Source organism: Peromyscus maniculatus, chromosome 1, assembly GCF_049852395.1.
Source record: "Peromyscus maniculatus bairdii isolate BWxNUB_F1_BW_parent chromosome 1, HU_Pman_BW_mat_3.1, whole genome shotgun sequence".
In the NCBI taxonomy this organism is placed as follows: domain Eukaryota; kingdom Metazoa; phylum Chordata; class Mammalia; order Rodentia; family Cricetidae; genus Peromyscus; species Peromyscus maniculatus.
This window is the reverse complement of record NC_134852.1, coordinates 22,731,206-22,754,780: the sequence shown is the minus strand read 5'-3', so window position 1 is coordinate 22,754,780 and position 23,575 is coordinate 22,731,206. Positions and strand designations below refer to the sequence as shown.

At 36.5% G+C, this 23,575-nt stretch overlaps 1 long non-coding RNA gene across 1 annotated transcript in view; it reads left to right on the top strand.

Annotated features, from left to right (window-relative positions):
* LOC121824477 (uncharacterized) overlaps positions 1–23,093 on the top strand; it is a 35,522-nt gene extending 12,429 nt beyond the window's left edge. The window contains exons 2-3 of the long non-coding RNA XR_006066382.2: positions 12,646–12,742; positions 21,613–23,093. This is a non-coding gene — a long non-coding RNA (uncharacterized LOC121824477). The remainder of the gene's footprint in view (positions 1–12,645; positions 12,743–21,612) is intronic.
* Positions 23,094–23,575: the final 482 nt, after the last annotated feature.

Here is a 23,575-nt window from a genome sequence, read left to right as displayed (position 1 = left end):
TTCCTTTTTGGCAAGTTATTATCTGATTAAATGAAAAGACATGTGTTACTGGTACAAGTTAGTTTAAATTCGATGTTCATGCTGGTTGATGAACTATCACCTCCTCTAATTAAGAGGTTTCTCTTGTTCAAATTGAACCTTTATCAATTTTGATGGTACCCACAGCTTATCTTCTCCTGTAGAAACAAAAGCAAAACCTCGTCCCCAACGTAATACATACCCTGGTTTCCATTCTGAGGTCAGCACATCCTTAAAGTATATAGGCTGATTTAATTCCGTAGTTTTTTCTGTTACCCAATGTCTCTCTGCAGCTGTTGTTCCTTTCTCATTGGCATTCAGAAAGTTCAAAGTTAATAGAGCATTATGCAGTCTATTTCTGGGGGGTTTTGTTACTCCTTTCTGTTTATTTAGCATATCCTTTATAGTTCTGTTTGATCTTCCTATAACTGCTTGACCTCTAGGATTATGTGGTATACCTGTAATATGCTTTATTTTATAATGAGCAAAAAACTGTTTCATTTTAACAGAGACATATGATGGAGCATTGTCAGTTTTGATTTGTGCAGGTATACCCATGATGGCCATAACTTCTAGCAAATGAGTGATTACAGAATCAGCTTTTTCAGAACTCAGAGCAGTTGCCCATTCAAATCCTGAATAAGTATCAATGGTGTGGTGTACATATTTCAATTTTCCAAATTCTGCAAAGTGAAACACGTCCATCTGCCAGATTTCAATTTTCTGAGTACCCTTTGGGTTACATCCTGCTGGTAATGGCATTTGATTATAGAAGGAACAAGTAGGACATTTCTTTACTATTTCTTTGGCTTGTTGCCAGGTTATGGAAAAATCCTTTTTTAAACCTTTACTACTGACATGATGTTTTTTATGAAATTCTGAGGCCTCCAACACATTTCCAATCAATAATTTATCAATCTCATCATTGCCTTGTGCTAAAGGGCCTGGCAGACCAGTATGAGATCGCATGTGAGTTATATATAAAGGATGACTCTTTTTCCTGATTGTATCTTGTAATTGAATAAATAGTGAAGTTAATTCTGAAGCATCAGGGATAAATTCTGCAGTCTCAATATGTAATACCACTCTTTCAGAATACTGAGAGTCAGTTACTATGTTGAGAGGTTCTGAAAAATCCATTAAAACCAACAGAATAGCATACAATTCTGATTTTTGCACTGAATTATAAGGACTTTGAACCACTTTACTTAAATTTTCTGATTTATAACCTGCCTTTCCTTGTTTTTTGGCATCTGTATAAAATGTACAAACTCCAGATATGGGTTTTTGCCGTACAATTCGAGGCAAGATCCAATCAGCTCTCTTTATAAAATCAATTCTGTTGCTTTTGGGATATTTGCTGTTAATTTCTCCCAAAAAATTACTGCAAGCTCTTTGCCAAGGTTCACTTTCTGTCCAAAATTTTTCAATGTCCTCCTTAGTTAAAGGTACGACAATTTCTGTTGGGTCTATTCCTGCTAATTGAAAAAGTCTCAATTTTCCTTTCCAAATCAAGTCAGAGATTTTTCCCCATAAGTTTTTAATTTTTTATTTGGTTTATTTGGTAAAATTATCCATTCCAATATAATATCTTCCCTCTGCATTAATATTCCAGTAGGAGAATGCCTAGAAGGTAAAATAACCAAAATGCAATCCAGCTTTGGATCAATACGATCCATGTGCCCTTCATGTACTTTCTTTTCTACCAAGGCCAATTCTTTCTCAGCTTCAGGTGATAATTCCCTTGGACTATTTAAGTCTTTGTCACCTTCTAAGGTTTTGAAAAAAATTAGTCAGTTCATCATTTTTTACCCCAACAATAGTTCGTAGATGAGAAATATCTCCAAATAATCTTTGAAAGTCATTAAGAGTCTGTAGTCTATCTCTCCTAAATTGCACCTTTTGGGGTCTAATTTTTTGTAGCTCTATTTTATATCCTAAATAATTAATAGAATCTCCTCTTTGTATCTTTTCAGGAGCAATTTGTAATCCCCAGCAAGGCAAAATTTTCTTTACTTCTTCAAACATTCTTTCTAAAGTATCTGCATTTGAGTCAGCTAGTAAAATATCATCCATATAATGATAAATTATAGATTTAGGAAATTTTTTATGTATCACTTCCAATGGCTGTTGTACAAAATATTGGCACAGAGTTGGGCTATTTAACATTCCCTGTGGGAGGACCCTCCATTGAAATCTTTTAACCAGTTGAGAATTATTATAAGTAGGCACTGTGAAAGCAAATCTTTCTTTGTCTTTTTCTTGTAAGGGTATTGAAAAGAAACAGTCTTTTAAATCAATAACTATGAGAGGCCATCCTTTTGGTAACAGCGTAGGCAAAGGAATTCCAGATTGTAGAGAGCCCATTGGCTGAATTAATTTGTTAATTGCTCTAAGGTCTATTACCATTCCCCATTTACCAGATTTCTTTTTAATAACAAATAAAGGAGATTTCCAAGGGCTGGTTGACTGTTCAATATGCTGAGCATTTAACTGTTCTTCTACCAGCTCTTGTAAAGCCTGGAGTTTCTCTGTTGTTAAAGGCCATTGCTGAACCCATACAGGCTTGTCTGTTAACCATTTTAAAGGTAGAGCTGTTGGTATTTTTGGAAGATTATCAGTTGTTGTGCCCTGTTCTTGTATAATATGGATGGCTGTTGACCACTCAAAATAATGCCTTCTAATATTTCTCTCAGAAACATGTGCTAGTTTATGATTTGTTTCTGAGATTGGAGGGATTTTAATCTGAGTATTCCATTGTTGCAACAAGTCTCAACCCCACAAGTTCATAGCTATGTTAGCCACATATGGTTTTAATTTTCCTTTCTGTCCTTCTGGTCCTATACATTCCAGCCATCTTTCACTCTGTTTCACCCGAGATAATGTCCCAATTCCTAACAGTTGAACGTTTACCTCCTGAAGAGGCCAAGCTGGATGCCAAAATTCTGGTTCAATTATGGTAACGTCCGCACCTGTGTCTACCAGACCAGACAACAAAACACCATTTATTTTTATCGTTAATTTTGGTCTCTGTTCATTAATAGAAGTTTGCCAAAAAATTTTCTTTATGTTTTCTCCTGAATTTTCTATTCTCTCTGTTTCATCATCCTGACCAGCATGATTTATTCCAATAGTAATTTGGTTATTTAATCGCTCAGAGCAGGGATTTCCTCTACAGCTGCAGGAAAGGTTTGAACAGGTTTTGCTATGGGGGCCTGCATGAGGCCCCTCCGGGAGTTTCCCAAAAACTGAGGCAAAGGATTACCCTGTCTGTCCTTTGTTGATCTACATTCGTTGGTCCAGTGTTTTCCCTTACCACACCTTCTGCATACTCCAGAAGGAAGGGGCATTTTGTTGCCATTGTTCCTTGAAGAAACATTGCTTCTAGGAATGACCTGTTTACAGTCCCTTTTAAAATGTCCTTGATTTCCACACCTAAAACATCTAACACTCCTCAAACCTTTTGAAATTACTTCTCCTACCCATGTATCATCATGCTCATCAGCCTCAACATTAATTGTTTCTCTAATCCAATCTTCCATAGGTGCAGATCTTGCCCTTAATGGCCTGATTATTCTTTTGCATGCTGCATTCGCATTCTCAAATGCCAAAGCTTCAATTATTGCCTTACTACCTTCTGATTCTGAGACCATTCTGTGTACTGCTGAAGCCAGTCTTTCTAAAAAATCTGTGAAAGATTCTTTTGGGCCTTGCATAACCTTTGTAAATGACTCAGGTTTTTTTCCTGGTTCCTCAACTCTGTCCCATGCATTCAAGGCTGCCATTCGACATAAAATTAGGGTTTGGACATCATATAAACATTGTGTTTGTACCGAAGCATATTGGCCTTCCCCAATAAGCTGATCCTGACAAACTTGTATTCCTTTATCCCTCCATTGTTTTTCTACGTTTCTAGCTTCCTCCTTAAACCACGTTAGAAACTGAAGTCTCTGTCTGGGTTCCAGAACAGCTTGTGCAAGGTCACCAATCCTGTGGTACAATCCTATTATATGTTGACCAAGAGTTTAACATTTGCTTTACATATGGGGAATGCATGGCATAAGATACTATTGCCTCCTTAAACCTTTTAAAATCCATCAGTTCAATTGGACCCTAAATATTTTGTGTAGCCATTTGATCAGGCATCTGCTGTACTGTTACAGGATAAATTAAGGGTGACTGTGTGAAAACAGGCTTTCTTTCTGTAACCTTATGAACCAAACTTGAACCAACTTCACTGTTAATTTCTCCTGTCTGAATTTTTACAGGTTTAACAAGTTTTTCTAAAGCTGTTTTCCTGGTACTTAAATCGACTATCTTTTTAAATAGTAAAATGAGAATAAGCATGGTGATAAACTGCATAATTCCCATAATACTAATCTTTTCATATAGTTGTTCCATTGTCAGACTGCCTAAAATTTCAAACAAAACCCAATTTTCTTCCAATGTACACAGGAAACCCATTTTTTTAAATGTGGAAAAAATTTGTCTTTTAAGTAGTTTCCTTTATGACTTACCAAATCTGCGTAGAACAGTAGAAATCCAAGCGAATTTCAAAACAGCCAACTAGTGTCCTAGGTGTGAATCCAGAGAAAGAGAGACAGAGACAGAGACAGAGAGACAGAGAGAAAGCAAAAGCGAAAGTGAAAGTGAAAGCGTAGCCGGCTAAAGCTTAAATCCAGCCACTTGTTCCCTCTTGGGCCCAGTCAAGGCTTGGCTTTACAGGCAGGGGCCCTGTTTAGCAGGGCAGGCCTGAGTTGTTTGTAGCACTGGCTTTAAGCAAGCAGCTCACAGTCCGGCCTGAGGCCAAGCAGACCTGGGCCAGGGCTAGGGAGCCGGCTGCTCCAGCTAGGGAGCTGGCTGCTCAGGCTAGGGAGCCGGCCCCAAGCAGTTTTTAATGGGTTCTTGTCACGTTGGGCGCCAGATGTAGATGTAACCAATCGTCTTATTAAAATAAGAAACACAGAGCCAATGTAAAAGAGAAAGCTGAGAGGTCAGAGCTCAGAGATAAAATCTTACCTCCTGCAGTGCTCCTAACTTCCCCGAGAGAGAGCTACTTCCTGTTTGTCTGTGTTTAAATAGTCTTTCTGTTCTGCCTTCTCATTGGTTGTAAACCCAACCACATGACTGCCTCATCACTGCCTGTAAGTACCGCTCTCCAGGTCTTAAAGGCATATGTCTCCAATACTGGCTGTATTCCTGAACACACAGAAATCTACCTAGCTCTTCTAACCACCACACTCTTGCTATGGCTCTAATAGCTCTAACCCCAGGGCAACTTTATTAACATAAAATTAAAATCACATTTCAGTACAAATAAAATATCACCATAGGTGTAGCTATCCTAATATCTATTAAAATAGACTTCAAAGTAAAATCAATCAAAAGATATCAGAATGGACATTAAATATTTATCATGGGAAAAATTCCCCAAGATGAAGTCTCAATTCTAAACATTTATGTTCCAAATAAAAAAGCACCCACATTCATAAAAGAAACACTACTAAAGTTTAAAATGCACATCAAACTCCACACATTTGTAGTGGGAGATTTTAACACACCACTCTCACCAAAGGACAGATCTACCAGACTGAAACTGAACACAGAAATAAAGGACCTAACAGATGTTATGACTCAAATGGACTTAATAGATATCTACAGAACACTCCATCCTAACACAAAAGAATATACCTTCGATTTCATTAAAGAAAGAAATTGAAGAAGATATCAGAAAATGGAAGGATCTCCCATGCTCATGGATAGGTAGGATTAACATAGTAAAAATGGTAATCTTACCAAAAGCAATCTACAGATTCAATGCAATCCCCATCAAAATCCCAACACAATTCTTCACAGACTTGGAAAGAAAAATACTCAATTCATATGGAAAAACAAAAGACCCAGGATAGCTAAAAGAATCATATCTGATAAAGCAACCTTTGGACGTATCACCATCCCTGGCCTCAAACTCTACTATAGAGCTATAGTAATAAAAACAGCTTGGTACTGGTATAAAAACCAACATACAGACCAATGGAATCGAATTGAAGACCCTGACATTAATCCATGCATATATGAACACCTGGTTTTTGACAAAGGAGTCCAAACTATACAATGGAAAAAAGAAAGTATCTTCAACAAATGGTGCTGGCATAACTGGATGTCAATATGTAAAAGATTACAAATAGATCCATATCTGTCACCATGCACAAATCTCAAGTCCAAGTGGATCAAAGACCTGAACATAAACCCAGTTACACTAAACTTAATAGAAAAGAAAGTAGAAAGCACTCTTGAACATATTGGCACCGGAGACCATTTCCTAAATAAAACAGCAACAGCACAGACCCTGAGCACAACAATTTATAAATGGGAACTCTCAAAATTGAGAAGCTTTTGCAGGAAAAGCCACAGTCAATAAGACAAAAAGACAGCCAACAGAATGGAAAAAGTTCTTCACCAACCGCACATCTGACAGAGGATTGACCTCCACAGTATATAAAGAACTCGAGAAACTAGACATCAAAATACTGAACAGCCCAATTAAAAAATGAACTAAATAGCTAAACAGAGAATTCACAAAACAAAAATCACAAATGGCTGAAAGATATTTAAAGAAATACTCAACATCCTTAATCATCAGAGAAATGCAAATCAAAACGACTCTGAGATACCGCCTTACACCTGTCAGAATGGCTATGATCAAAAACATCAATGACAGTCAATGTTGGAGAGGATGTAGAGCAAAGGGAACACTCCTCCACTGTTGGTGGGAATGTAAACTTGTACAACCACTGTGGAAATCAGTATGGAGGTTTCTCAGAAAATTAAGAATCGAAATACCTCAAGACACAGCCATCCCACTCTTGGGCATATACCCAAGGAATGCTGATTCATACCATAAAGATATATGCTCAGCTATATTCATAGCAGCACTATTTGTAATAGCCAGAACCTGGAAACAACCTAGATGCCCATCAACGGAAGAATGAATGGAAAAAAAAAATATGGTACATGTACACAATGGAGAAAAACAATGAAATCATGAAAATTGCAGGCAAATGGATGGATCTAGAAAAAATCATCCTAAGAGACGTAACGCAAACCCAGAAAGACAGTCATGTTATGTACTCACTCATAAGTGGATTCTAGATATAAAATAAAGAACAATCAGACCATAACCCATTGAACCATGGAGGCTACATATATAGCATGGACGTCCCTAGGACGACTGTGGCTTACAATAAATTTTGGTTTTACTCAATTTAAAAAAAAAATAGCCAAATGAATGGAAACACATGAACTATGAACCAAAGGCTAAGAGGCCCCCAGCTGGATCAAGCCCTCTGAATAGGGGTGAAAGTTGATTGGCTTGATCAGTTTGGGAGGCAAAAAGGAAATGGGACCAAGTCCTGTGCTCATTGCATGAGTTGGCTGTTTGAAACCTGGAGCTTATGCAGGGACACTTGGCTCAGTCTGGGAGGAAGGGACTGGACCTGCCGGGACTGAGTCTACCAGGTTGATCGCAGTCCTCAGGGGAGGATATGCCCTGGAGGAGGTGGGAATGGGGGGTGAGTTGGGGGTAAGGGGAAGGGGTCGCAGGGGGGAGAATAGGGGAACCCGTGGCTGATATGTAGAACTGAATGGTATTGTAAAATAAAATAAATAAAATTTAAATAAAAGATAGCATTGAAGGCTTACAGAAAAAGAATCTCTTTCTGGAATCTGCTTTAAAAGATAGCAATGAGGGCTTACAAAAAAAAGAATCTCTTTCTGGAATCTGCTTTAAAAGATAGCAATGAGGGCTTAGAGAAAAAGAATCTTTTTCTGGAATCTGCTTTCAAAGATAGCAGTGAAGGCTTACAAAAAAGATTCTCTTTCTGGAATCTGCTTTAAAGATATAAGTGAAGGCTTACAGAGAAAGATTCTCTTTCTGGAATCTGCTTTAAGAGACAGCAAAGAAGACTTGCAGAAAAAGAATGTTTTTCTGGAATCTGCTTTCAAAGATAGCAATGAAGGCTTACAGGAAAAGATTCTTTCTCTAGAATCTGCTAATCAGGATTTACAAAACAGGCTTGTACCCAAAATTGATTATATTGATAATAAATATGAATATCTAATGGATAAAACACTAACTCTCCAGAGTGATCTTATGCCTACTCAGACACTACAAAAAGGAAGAAAGATTATCATTAATTGATAAGAAAAGATCCATGGAATCACGTGTTTCTGAGGAAAATAAAAATGTCTATGATTCCATGAGAAATCTGGAATCCCTTGCAAGAGAGGAGGTTCACTCCGTAGAACAGACCCTAGGTGCTCGTTTGCAAGCCATAGAAGAAACTCTCAGTAAACATGACAACGGAACTAATAAGCAGAAGGTCGAGACCATAGAGGTTGTAACATCTCCAAATGGCTCTCACACAATGGCTTATCCTGTTATCGTCTATGAGAAGTCAGCAGATGACACACACCCCGAGCCATATATGACATAAACATTGCAACAAGGGACTTTAAAAATGTAAAGGAAACAGTAGTTACATATGGGATACACTCCACATACGTAAGACAGATGTTAAATTCATGGTCTACCTCACATGGAATCATCCCAGATGACTGGCATCAGTTAATTTCAGCTGTTCTAGAATATAGCCAGCAGCTACAATGGAAGAGCTTGTTGAGAGAATAGGCAAAAAATTTAGAACAAGGTAAACTCAGAGGTTTTGTGATCTCCCAAGATCAAATACTTGGTGAGGGATGTTTTGCTGACAGGAATGTACAGACACTTATGATGAGCATACAATATCCTTATGTCAAATAGCAGCTCTAAATGCTTGGGAAAAAATTCCAGAACCTGGAAAACCAACTGAGGTATACACAAAGATATTTCATGGACCACACGAACCCTTCCCTGATTTTTTACAAAGGCTGAACACAGCTATAACAAAAGCTGTATCAGATAAAGAATTAAGAAAAGTATTAACTGAGTCCTTGGCATTTGAAAATGCTAATGCAGAATGCAGGAGAATACTTACACCACTAAAGATCAGATCAGCTCCTTTGGAAGAATGGATTCAATACACTAATGGTGTTGAGTCTCTTAACTACAGTAATTAGGCTTGGATAGGATAGACAAATCCCAGAGGTGAAATAAGGCCCCGTGTTTCCAAATGTTTTAAATGTGGTACACCAGGTCATATAAGTAAAAACTGTAGGTGAGGTACTCCTAGAAGTAATACTCCTTTTAGGAATAGCCTAAACAGAAGACCCCAACCACCTCCTGGATTATGTAGAAGGTGTGGCAAAGGCCGACATTGGACCAGTGAGTGCAGATCAAAAATAGATGTACGAGGCAACCCTTTACTGGCAGGAAATGCCTCAGGGGGCCTCTTGAAGGCCCCCAAATCAAATGTAGTACGAACATTCCCAGCCACTGTGGAAGAAATTCCTTTCCAGGACAACTGAATGAACTAAAGCATAAGGTAAAAACCTATACTGCAATGGAAGAAAAAATAGCTCTGACAGATGGATCACAGTTTACAAAGAACACTATAAAACAAATATTTTGGCAGACTTCCATAAATGAACAAAGACCAAAGCTTAGAATTCGAATTAATGGCCTGGTTCTGGAGTGCCTGGTAGACACAGGTACAGATGTGACTATAATTACACCAAAATCATGGCATCCGAATTGGCATCTCCAAGAGGTAGATGTCCAACTGTTAGGGATTGGCACCCTATCTCAGATAAAACAGAGTTTGAGATGGGTTGAATGCATAGGGCCAGAAGCACAGAGAGAAAGGCTAAAGCCATATGTAGCAAATGTAGCAGTAAATCTTTGGGGCTGAGATCTGTTACAACAGTGGAATACCCAGATTAAAATTCCTACACTCTCAGAGAAGGAATACAGACCAATGCATGTTCCTAGGAATAATATCATAGCATGCTATAAAAAACAGTCACCAAACATTCAGTCTGTATACAAACAGAGCACAACTGCTGCTAAACTCTCAGAAGTACCAACTGCCTTACCTTTAAAATGGCTAGCTAATAAACCTGTCTGGGTTGGACAATGGCCTTTGACGAAAGAGAAGCTATAAGCTTTGGAACAGCTGGTTCAAGAGCAGTTAAATGCTCAACACATTGAAGAATCTAGCAGCCATTGGCATTCTCCTGTATTTGTTATTTTAAAAAAAGTCTGGTAATTGGAGAATGCTGACAGATCTGAGAGCTATTAATAAAGTAATTCAGCCAATGGGCTCTCTACAGACTGGGATGCCCTTGCCCTCTCTGCTACCCAACGAATGGCCTATAATAGTTATTGACTTAAAAGACTGCTTCTTTACCATACTCTTACAAGAAAATGATAGAGAAAAATTTGCCTTCACAGTACCTAATTATAATAATTCTCAGGCAGTCAACAGATATCAATGGAAGGTCCTCCCACAGGAAATGTTAAACAGATCTACTTTGTGCCAATACTTTGTGCAGAAACCATTGGAGATAATTCGTATAAAGCTTCCGCAATCCATAATTTAACACTATATGGATAATAACCTATTAGCTGATCCAAAGTTAGATACATTAGAAAGCATGTTTGAAGAAGGAAAAACAGTTTTGCCTCGCTGGGGACTGCAAATTGCTCCTGAAAAAATACAAAGAGGAGATTCTATTAATTACTTAGGATATAAGATAGAGCTACAAAAAATTAGAACCCAAAAGGTACAACTAAGGAGAGATCCATTGAAGACTCTTAATGATTTTCAAAAGTTATTAGGAAGCATTTCCAAATTAATGGGTATCATGGGAATGCCCAAAGATGGACTACAAAATTTGGCTAATTCTCTAGAAGTAGACAAAGAATTCAATAGTCCAAGAGAATTACCAGCCAAAGCTGAGAATGAATTGACTCTAGTAGAAAAGACAATACAAGAAGCACATGTGGATTGTGTGGATCCAGAACTTAAATGCATTCTTGTCATATTCCCCTCCAGAAATTCTCCAACAGATATTTTGATGCAGATGGAAGATATTATATGGGAATGGATATTCCTACCACGGAAACCAAATAAGAAATTAAAGACATATATAGAAAAGATCTCTGATTTGATTCAAAAAATGTAAATTAAGACTTCGCCAGTTGACAGGAATGGACCCGGCAGAAATTGTAGTACCTTTAACTAATGAGGAAATTGCATCACTATGGAAAGATAATGAATACCGGCAGAGAGCCTGCAGTAAATTTTTGGGAGAGATTAACAACTATCCCAAAAGCAAGAGAATAGAATTCATAAAGAAGACTGAATGGGTCCTTCCTCACATTGTATGACAAAAGCCAATTTCTGGAGTCCTCACATTTTATACTGATGCAAATAAATCAGGGAAAGCAGGATATAAATCAGGAGTTTAAGTAAAGTGGTACAAAGTCAATACAACTCTGTACAAAAGGCAGAACTGTATGCTGTTCTTATGGTACTGATGGACTTCACAGAAACCCTCAATATAGTCACTGACACTCAATATGCAGAGAGAGTTGTTTTACATATTGAAACTGCTGAATTTATTCCTGATAATACAGAATTAACATCATTATTCATACAATTTCAGGAAATCATCAGAAAAAGGGAACATCCTATATATATAACACATATCAGATCCCATACAGGTCTGCCAGGACCTCTAGCACAAGGTAACGATGAGATTGATCAGTTACTAATAGGTAATGTGCTAGAAGCCTCAGAATTTCATAAGAAAAACCATGTAAATAGCAAAGGTTTGAAGAAGAATTTCTCCATCACTTGGTAACAGGCTAAGGACATTGTGAAAAAAATGTCCTACTTGTTCCATCTATAACCAATCTCCATTGCCTGCAGGGAGCAATCCAAAAAGTATACAAAGAAATGAAATTTGGCAGATGGATGTGTTTCATTTTGCACAATTTGGAAGATTAAAGTATGTACATCACACCATTGACACCTATTCAGGATTTCAATGGGCAACTCCTATGAGTTCTGAAAAGGCTGATTCTGTGATCACACATCTATTAGAAGTTTGGCCATCATGGGAATATCTATACAAATTAAGACAGACAATGTCCCAGCATATGTCTCCAATAAAATGAGACAATTCTTCACTTATTACACTATAAAGCACGTTACAAGTATACCACACAATCCCACAGGCCAAGCAGTCATAGACAGATCCAATCAAACCTTAAAGGATATGCTAAATAAACAGCAACAGGTAACAATGACTCCTAGAAATAGACTGCATAGTGCATTATTAACCTTGAATTTTCTCAATGCTGATGAGAAGGGAACAACAGCTTCGGAGAGACATTGGACGAGAGACACAACTCCTGAGCTAAACCAACCGGTTTATTTCAAGGATGTGCTGACCTCAGAATGGAAACCTGGATATGTTCTACGTTGGGGAAGGGGTTTTGCCTTTGTTTCTGCTGGAGAAGTAAAGCTATGGATACCAACAAAATTAATAAAAAATCGATTTGAACAGGGAAAACCCCTTGATGAAGAGAAATAAAAGACCATCCACCAATGTGACATCTCTACAATTAAGAAAAATTTAACAATTAAAGGTTGGGGTACGGATCTGTTTTTGTCTTTCCAGAATAACGGAAATACCCATCTTCCAAAAATCATAAGGCCTCAGATATCCGGATGTTTACAAAAGGAAGAAAGAATCTGTTGGTACCACTTTACACATGGTAAATTCTCACTGTCTAACATCTATCTCTCTATCAATCTAGTAAAGTTATTGTTCCAATTCAATTATAAGCCAAGCTGGCTTTGGAGATGGAATTGGCTCACTCCTTCTCTAAACCCAAGCATATTGGTAAAAGAAAAGTTTGAGACATTCTTCAGTCCCGTATCAGAAGAGTCCTCTGGTGTGGGACAGAAGGAAACCAATAAAAAGGAACCATTGTCTTCTAAATTCTAATGCTCTCCATACTTACTCTTGATTTCTCAAAATCCTTTCTTACATGCTATGTCCTCTTTAAATCCAAACCTTCCATTTTTGATAACAAATAAGTTTTTCCAAAAGCAATCTCCAAAGTCTCCAGAAGGAAGATGGGGCCCCAACAACACCAACTCTACCCAATCCAGAATGATGTCATGGTAATCATCATCTTACTACACTTCTTGCCAGAATTTCAGACAATCTTCTCCATTACTCTAAGACTTGCTGCAGAAGCTACAGTTAGTCTAACTGAGATTTAACTATCTGAGCTTTCTCACAGTACCCAAAAGAGATAACATCACCCCCTAAACAGCAGGAAGCAATTCTAAGAAAACGAGGCACCTTGTCCCTTAGTTTTCATATTTCTCAGGTTTATGGATGATGGTTATAGGTTGGGGGGTGGAAGAAAATATTAAACTCAGTATTCTCCTTTAAAAAAAGGAAAAAGAAGAAATGGAATGGATAGGTGTAAAATATTATGGTAGATCATTGTATATATTAGTAAACAAATTTAGTAAAATAGCAACCTTAGATAATTTGCACTGTAACATGTACTGTTATGGATTCTTATATGTTGATACAAATGTAAACTATTTTATATTCCTGTATAAGATGATTTGTATATTGATACAAATACAGAAATATATTTGTTATAATGTACGTATATTTCTACTCTTATTTGAAATATTTTTATATTGATACAAATGTAAATTTATATCTGTCATACTTTATGTATGTTCTACTTCTGTTTAGGATATTCAGTATATTGATATATATTTAAGATTATAGTCATATTACATATCGTACTATATATTCCTACCTCTGTTATAAATATCTGGTGTATTGTCACAATTTTGAAGTCATCGTTCTTCACCATATATTTGCTTATAGACTGTTTACCTTGTTTACATGAAGCCTTAGTCCTTAGGTTATTTCGGCCGATAAGATTTATAGATTTATAGTCACCTATGCCTGTCATCTCTATAGTTACATTAGTTAGGTTATCCACATTTACAGATACATAGGTCAGATCACAGGTAATCTTCAAACACTTCATAGACCTAGAGAATATGGCATTTAAATAACTTAGAATTCTGTTGACGTGAGACACAATTGCTCCTGGCTGTGCCAATTTGATCCCGAGAGAATGTTGGGCTTCTAAGACATTTCCATTTGGAAGTTTGTCTTCTTGGCACAAAATGGCCTACTGGGCAAAGAACTGCCCTTGCCTTGACAGCTGAGAGTATGAATACAATGCTGTGCTTCCTGGACAAGCAGGACACAAGGAAAGCGACCACTGTACTCTGGCAAGACTGGGTAAGATGGTCTTTCAGAATTCCTGCTTCTGAAAATGGTCTGTCAGATACTCTAGGCCTGTAGCCAATTTGAATGCACCAACAATGCTGAGAAACATTAGGTGACTGTCCAGGCTGCCAGCTGTCTATGTCTACTTTTGCAAGACTCCCGAAAGTTGCTTGAATCCATCCACCATTTCTCACGAACCATTATGTTCCTTCTCATGTCTTTGATGGGATTGAAGACTAGCAGTTATAGTTACAACTAAATATATATAATAGCTTAGATAGGACATATTAAGTATTAGAATCAGGTTCTTTAGGATAGGACACCTTTGGAATGACCTTTATAACATGCCATTTACCTATGCTCTATACTTACTTGATATTGTTTGCATTGGTTGTAGTTCCATCTTATCTAGGTCATTATCCTTCATTATTCCTGGACAATATTTGATAACCATTCCTTTGTATATAGTCTTGTACTAGTTTAGAACATTCTTATTTAGACAAAAAGGGGGAGATGTAGCCATTCCAGCTTGGATATGGAAGTTCCAACCCCTATTGAGACTCTGGCAACTGTCACGCCTATGAGTCAGGGCCAAGGGAGGCCTCGGGAGACCCAAGACCTGGATGGACAAGCGCTCTCTGTTCCTGGACCCTAGACAGTAGAGGTTGACTGAGGAGAGCTCCAGAGAACACCGCTGGACTGCGATACACCTTCCCCAGATCCCCGAGATCTACCTATCCCTTCATTTGTAAGTCACCCACAAAATAAATTTTCCTTTTAACTACATGGAATAGCCTTAATAATTTCACCAATAGAAAAGGGCAGATGTCTACTTAGAACTGAAGAGGTCACATCACAGATCACTCCTCCCCAACTCATTCCTCAGAGTTTCCTTAGTCTGCTTTTCCAAACAAACCAAGACCAACTGCCTATGGCAGGTGCCTCAAAAACGACTGGATTGGGTCCTTCCACATGAATAATTAACCAAGAAATGGCCAAGACATAATTACATGTCAGTCAGTGGAGGCATATTCAAAATTGCAATTGCTTCTTCCAGGATGAACCTGGTATATATAAAATTGCCTAAATATTAACCAGAAGACTTGAGTTTATTAATGAATATACAATGACTTATGTATAGCTACCTATCACTGGACGAAACAGCAAGTCTCCCCTATAAGCTCTATCAGGCATCATGTTTATCTTCTTTCATATCTGTGTTCCTCCTAGAAGGATATTAACTCCTTTTTATTTAAAATATATCAATTGCCTACAGCTCTTCTATGTTATGTACAACCAACTGGTCACTTCAAAACACATAGACATATGATCAAAATTAAATCAACATATTAGGTGTGATATATTATATATGTATAACAATATAAATGCATCTCAATTTTTATATACATACATAACATATACATTTATCTATTATATTTGTACATATATAAGATATGTAAAAATTCTTATGAATTTGGGAAATGAGGACCACAAGAGGAGGGAAGTAGCAAAACTGAGAGAAGGTACAATGTAATGATTACAATATTTGTGTAGGAGTTTCTCAACACACTGAAAGGGAACAAATTAAAAAAACCTATCAAACAACATATAGCTAGAGTGTTCATATTAGACCATACAAAGGAAACAGGAATTTGGACTTAGAAATTGGTGTATGCCATTGCTCAAGGCTAACTTACTAAAGTAGAAGTAATTTAATCTTGACTTAACTCTAACCAAGCAATTGAAAGACCAGCATGTCAAAAACTTCAAGTCCTTCAAGAATGACTATCACAGAAGACTAATTGTTTTATTACAATTTAAATGAGTTGCATGAACATAATTCCTTAAATAAGAGTAAAAATACATATATAGTGTAATAAAATTAATTTTAAATTTGTATCAATAAACTAAAATCCATAGCAATGTAAAACACTTTTAAAGAAGTTGTTGCTTTTTAAAAGTAGGTTCAACAATCTAACCTTTTATCCTATATATCTATATCAAACAGCTTATGCTGGAGAGGAGGTAGAGTAAGGGGAACACTCTTCCATTGCTTGTAGGAGTGGAAAATTGTACATTCTCTTTGAAAGTCATTGTGGAGGTTACTCAGAAAGCTGGGAATCAACCTACAAAAAGACCCAGCTATACCAAACTTGGGCACATACCCAAAGGATGAGCAATCATACAACTATGATATTGTTCAACTATGTTCCTAGCAACTGTATTTATAATTCATGGAGAATTGCTTAGTCTTACTGCAACTTCATAGGCCATGGTTTGTTGATACTCAGGGGAGACCTGCCCCTTCCTAAACAGAAACAGAGAAGGAATGATTTGAAAGGGAAGTTGGGGGCATTCCTGGGAGGCAAGGAGGAATGGGAAACTATGGCTTGAATGTAAAAATATACATGAGCAAATTTAGTTTAAAATGAAAAGAAAAACAAACAAACCAAAAACCAAATCTTCTCGAACACTCTCGGCATGGATATGCTCCACCATCAATAGCAGCCGTCTCTCATACCAGCCAAACATGTCATGCCTTCAGTTCCAACCAACTTGTTCCACTTTACTACTCCATTTTCCCCACATCTCCATTAATTATTTGTTCATCATAATGGCATAGGGAACTTGGGAGTGTCATGCAGTATATTGTTTTGCCCAAACAGCTTTATTTACAGATAATGTACATTGCAATGAACTGTTGTTCTGGTTCAGGGCCTCCGCATTGTGTTACACCATCAATACTGGACCCTCACCTAGACACATCTTGGATATGTTACTATCACTCACAGTCATGGATATCCTGTGACTAGGTTCTGAAGGACCAGCCCTTTTCATCTTCTCCACCAACTCACACATAGGGCCAATGTTGGGGTGACCCAACTCAAAGCCCTAGATTGGGCCTCAGTGGTAGCTGAATTATTCAGTGATGGTCTTGGCTGTGCCTTTTCCCACCCCAGAGGTGACAGGCAAGGGATAGAGCCAGTCCTGATTATTTTTAAGGTTCCTTTTATTTTATGTGTAGAAGTGATTTTTCTTGCATGTATGTATGTGTTTGTTGCAAATGTCTGTTGCCCCAAGTATCTAAGCAATGATATTGTGCATTGTTATACAGGTACTGGAAATTGAATCCTGGTTCTCTACAAGAACAGTGAATGCTTTTAACAGCTGAGCCTTATCCCCATCCAAACTTGATTAAATGTTTAAATCATCATCTTAGTTTAATTATGGTAGTTTTTGACCTCTCTAGAAATTCATTCATATGTCTTAGATTTTTCCAGTTTAGTGGAATGTTCTTAAAATAAACTCTAATAATTTTCTGAATTTGACTGTTGCTTTTCATAATGACTCCATTTTTGAATGTTACATATTCAGTGTTGGCTTACATGAGTCCTTTTGGATAGTTTATCTAAAGTTTGTAATTTTTTTTTTTTATTTTGTAGGACCAAAATCAATTTCATTGACTCTGTGGTGTTATCTTTTCAGCTGTTTGCATTTCACTGATTTCATTAATGTCAGTGCTCTCTTTGAGCTCCTGATTTGGATGTGTAACTCGTTCTTTTCCCAGAGCCCTAAGGTGAAACATTAACTAAATTATTAGAAATCTCTTTAAATTTTAATGTAGGCATGTTGACCTTTAAACATCTCTCTTAGGACTATTTACATTGACTCTCACAGATTAAAGTTCATTGGTTGGTTTTAATTTTCATGTTATTATAGGAGTCTTTCTACTCTTGGATTCTTCAAGAAATCATTCTTGATTATGTTGTGACTTGTTAAGCCACCATGAGTTTCTTTACCTTCTAGTGTTTCTCTTGTTTATTGAAGTTATTTCATTGTTGTCATGTACAATAAAAGGAAATATTTCAGTTTCCCCATATTTTCTCTGACGTTCTTTGTGTCTTAATATATGATATATTTTAAAGAAAGTTCCATGGGTTGCTGAGAACAATTTGTATTCTGCAATGTTTAGATACAATATTCTATAATGTCTTTTCAGGCCATTTTACCTTTGATTTCATTTAAGTCTGTCTACTTGTTTTGGGATGAAAGATTAATTCTTAGAATGAACTACTATGATACCTGATGATAGACTTTGGATTTACATCTAGTAGTATTTTCTGTGTAGTACTGGGTGTACCTGTGTGTGGAACTGTACAGTTCTCTCCAGTATTGTTCCCTTAATCACTAGGAAGTGATATTTATCATTTTCCATTACATGTGTTTTCAAGTCTATTTTGTCAGATTGCATCAGCAACAATTGCTTGTTTTCAAGCTACATTTGCCTCAAATATCTTTTTCTTCATTTCATTTTAAGGTTACATATGCCTTTTTATGATGCAGTACAACAAAAAAATACTTCATACTTTATTATTCTAATCTCCTAACCTGTGTCTTTTGATTAAGGAATTGATTCCATTATAATTAAGATACTACTGAAAGGTGCTTATTCATGATTGTAATTTTGATGATTTTGCCAATGTGCTCGAGCTGTTTTCCTTTCATTATTTTTTGTTTAGCTGTTGCTCTACTTTGCTTTATCATTTCTGTGAAAAAACACTCTTGCTAGAATCAATGTAGGGAAGAAATTATTATACTTTCTGGTCACAATTTAGCTATGGGAGAAGTCAGGGCAATATCTCCAAAAAAAAACTGAAGCAGAAATCATTTTCCTAATCTGCTTGTTAACTTCATCAGTGTTTCATGCTCATTTTCTTTCTTATACAACTCAGTCTCAGCTACCTATGCTGTGGGCCCAAACACATTGATCATCAATGAAGATGACCTCTCAAACACCTGGTATCAAGTCAGCCTGATGAGGACAATATCTTAACTGGGCTTTCTCAGATAATTCTAGGTTGTGTCAAGTTGACTGGTAAAATGAATTTTGCTTGTTGCACTCTTAAGCATACACCTATATTTCTCTTATCTGTAAAAGACTCCTTTCCTTTAAATATGCTTTGTAGAGGTGTGTTGGTTGTCATAATTTCATTTTGCCTATTTTTAGCACATAAATTTTTGTATCTCCTTCAGTAATGATAAGCAGCTTTGATGGGTAGTCTGAATTGTCATTAGCTGTCTTTTGGAACATTGAATACCACTTTCCAGTTTCTCTTGCTTTTCAAAATCTCAGGTAAAATCTATTATTCTCACAGATTTTCCTTTAATTTTGTCTTGATGTTTCTCTTGCCAATGTCAATACATATTTTTTACTTAAATATAATATTTTGAGAGGTGTTTTTTTCTGGTCTTGTCTATTTGAGGTTCTAAATTCTGCCTGTATCTGAATGTGTATCCATTCTAACAAAATGCAACTTAGTGAGAAAAGGGTTTGTTTTACTTACAACTCCAGAGTACATTATATCATTGATAAGAAGTCTTGGTAGGAAGTTAAAACACTGTATTTACAGTCAAAATCAGACAGACAATGTGTTTACTCTTGCTTTCTTACCTGCAACTAGCTTTCTCTTCCCATATACTTATTTGGACACCTATGAGTAGGGAATGATCCTGCCCACAATGGGATTCATCATTCTACATTATCAATGAACTATCAGGATATTCTTTCAAAGACATGCCCACAGGCCAATGTAATCTAGATGTTTCCTCAGTGCAAATATCTTCCAAGGTCGATATAGAATGTGTTAAATTAACATTAGAAGCTACTAAACATGATATCTCATGTCCTTATTACAAGAAATGACCATAAAATGTTTACTACACCTATGAAACTTACATTTCATCTTTGCATAGGATGACAGATATCCTGGAATTCCCACTTTTTTCTTCTTATTTTGTTACCTTTGTTATTATTGGATTGTCCCAAGTCCACCATCTTGCCTACACACTATTATATTTTTCCTTTAAACATACATTTTTAAAATCATTTTTTAAATTTATTTTTCTTTTTTCTTTATTAAGAAATTTTCTACTCACTCCACATACCACCCATAGATCCACCCTCCTCCTTCCTCCCATGCCCAGCCATAAAAATATCTTATTAATTTTGATCCCGTGTGTATGTGTGCATGTGTGAATCTGTGGTTACACAAATTTCAAAGAACATTTGAGAGAACTTGAGAACAATGTTGTGGAGTTACTTTTCTAGTTCTGATTTATGTGGGTTACAGAGACAGTTTGATCATCAAGTGTATAAGATGAACAATGTATATTTTTATCCATTGTCATCTCATAATGACACCATTCCCTTTTGTATATTAATTTACTTTATTTACAATTATTTGTTGTATATGTCATCTGTGAAAATTTGTACACTTCCTTCTTCAATAAAGTTGTTTTTATAACTTACTTTTCAAAATTATGTTATTAGGGCTGGATAGATACTTCAGTAATCAATAGTACTTAGAAATACTTAGAAAAAAGTACTTAGAAGAGTGGCAAGTGTTTTCTAGCACTCACATTAAGTAGCTCAATTTGTTTCCTGACTCCAGCTTCAGAGAACTGACACTCTGCAAACCTCAGTGAGCACACACACATGCAAACTCACACATGCCACACAGATTCATACTTCTCTGATTATGAACAAACATATACAAAAATAAAAATGCATCTCTTGAAAATGATTTCATTAACTACAAGTTTCTAGGGTGTCACATACTATCTGAATGCCCATGTAAACCATTCTCTCTCTATGCCCCCCATCTCTATCTTTCCCACTCCCTCTCTGCTTCCCAACCCCAGTGGCTATGACATGATTTATTCTCCTCACTCTGTTCATTGATGTGATTATTAACAATGTCATATAACCTTGATTAATACCATCAATTCTTTTTATTCAACATGTTTTGGTATTGATGTGAATCATTCATCCCAACATCATACAAAATATCATTCTTCCCATTTCTGTCATGTAATCTTTCTGTCCTCATAGCACACTTCACAAGGAGGCAGGTATTTACTTGTTTGCTTTTTGAACATTACTCCCTGTTAACACATAGATTTTGTGGTTGTTTTTTTTTAGATCCAGCCATTAGGTCTCATCACCTGATAAACATCAATGAAAATGTAACAAAATAATAAATATCCCAACTGACCATTATGGTGCAAGCCTTCAATCACAACATTCATGAGACATATTCAAGTGGATCAATAGTTCAAAACCATCCTCTGCTACATGCCAAGACTGAGACATCCTTATTGACATACCCTTTGGAATCACTGCCTCCAAATAAACACATATTTTTAATATCACTTCCAAGTCAGAACCACTGTTAATTATCTGCTATATTTATGATATTGGTTATTTTTGTGCTTGTAGTAACAGAGTTTGCCTTTTTTTTTCTTTTACAGATCTGTTGTATCCTAGGATGGCCACAAATGCTATGTGAGCTGGAAATTGACACTGTATCTTGGGTCTTCTCAAGTCTCTTCCTCTTGAGTTTTAGTATCACAGATGGATGCCATCACATTTGACTTGGCTTTTAACTTTTCTTTTGATGTGCATAGGTATGTTAGTTTATGATGGTATGGATACAAATGTGTGAATATTGTTGTTCTTCTGCTAAAATTAGAGTGCAGAAGAAAAACAACCACATCAGGTTTATTACATTTTAGTCAACTACTCATGAACATGAAGATTTCATTGGAATGATTGATAAATCCAGTGTCACTGCACTGAAGAAAACTGATTTTCCCTCTCCCAGCTGATATAAATGAGAGCTGAGTTGTTAACCTTTAGCTTATTGGATAGATTTTCATCCATTCATTTACTCATTAATTCATTCATTTAAAATTATATAGCAAAATAAAGTACAATATGTTGAAATAGTATTATCACCTCAAAGCTGGACAAGACAAACCAACAGAAGGAAAAGAGCACAAGAAAAGGCCCAAGCAGAGGCCGACATGTTCACACATTCAGGAAGCCGTATAACATCACTAAATTGGAAGCCATAACTTATAAGCAGAAAACTGGTGCAGAGTGGAGAGGCACTATGCATGCTGTTCCAGTCTGTGGGTCATGTGAGCTTTTCTTGTGTTGATGTGGAAGGCCTTGTTGTTTGCTGCTATCCCTCTTCTCTGGTTTTAACATTCTTTCTTCTTCTGAAGAGTTCTCTGAGATATAAAGTGAGAGATTTGGTAGGGACACATGATTTAGGGCTGATTGTCTAAGAGCATCTCAAACTCTCTGTTTTGTCTATCTGTTTGTTCCCCACTGCTTTGGGAGAAAAATTTATCTAAAGATGACTGAACAAGTGACTAATCTGATCATAGCAGAACATCATTAGTCATCATTTTTCACAATATTTTAGACCAGTATTATTTGGTTTTACCCAGTCTCTTCTCATCAAAGCAGTGTCTTAAATGCATCCCATCTCACGGAGTGAGCCTTAAGTAAAATCTGTTACTGGTTGTTTATTGCCATGAGATTTGTGGTATCATTGGCCTATCTTATCTTGCAAGTTTGACTATGTAGACGAATGTTTCCTGTTCTAATTGCCTGATCCCAAATAAACAACACAGAGTCTGAATGTGAATTATGAATGATTGGATGATAGCTTAGGCATTTTACTAGCTAACTCTTACCTTTAAATTTACCCATTTCTATTAATCTATATACTGCCATGTGGCTTTTGACTTTACCTGTCCTCTAGTATGTCTTGCTTCCTGGGTGGGTGGCTAGCATATCTTCTAAATCCACCCTTCTTCTTCTTCCCATCATTCAGAGTTTGGCTTTTGTCCATTACTCCCTTCCACATTACTTTTCTATCAACTTTTTATTAAATAATGAGACTAAACATATACATAGTGTAGAGAAGGATTGCTGGACAGCAGACACCATTGTAGATCAAAAGATTGTGGCTGGCTTCATGTCTACATTTCTCTTTTGATAGTGTGAAAGCACATTGCAGTATTGAAGATCTAGGAACTAGAGGTGAAAGCTCTAGGCTATGTAGTCACCAGTCAAGCATCTCCATGTTCAATGAGTTCTGAAGGTGTTGTCCTCAAGATTGCGTCCTTCCAGTCAGTTTGTAAAGAGCAACTTTGAAACTGTGTTGTTTAGAGGTTTCAATAAGGTCTCTTTGCCAAAAAATAAATTAAATTTAATCTAATCAAAGTAAAAGAAAATTCCTTTGTTTTCTAGAGATAGACATTGAGGAAACCATCTCCACCATTATTATTTTATAGTATTTAGATGGTATTCATATGTATGTACATTCATATTTATATTTATTATTCATTTATATATTATATAATTTATAATATTTATGTATAATTGACCTGGGTTTTCTTCTTTTTCTTCTATTCTTAA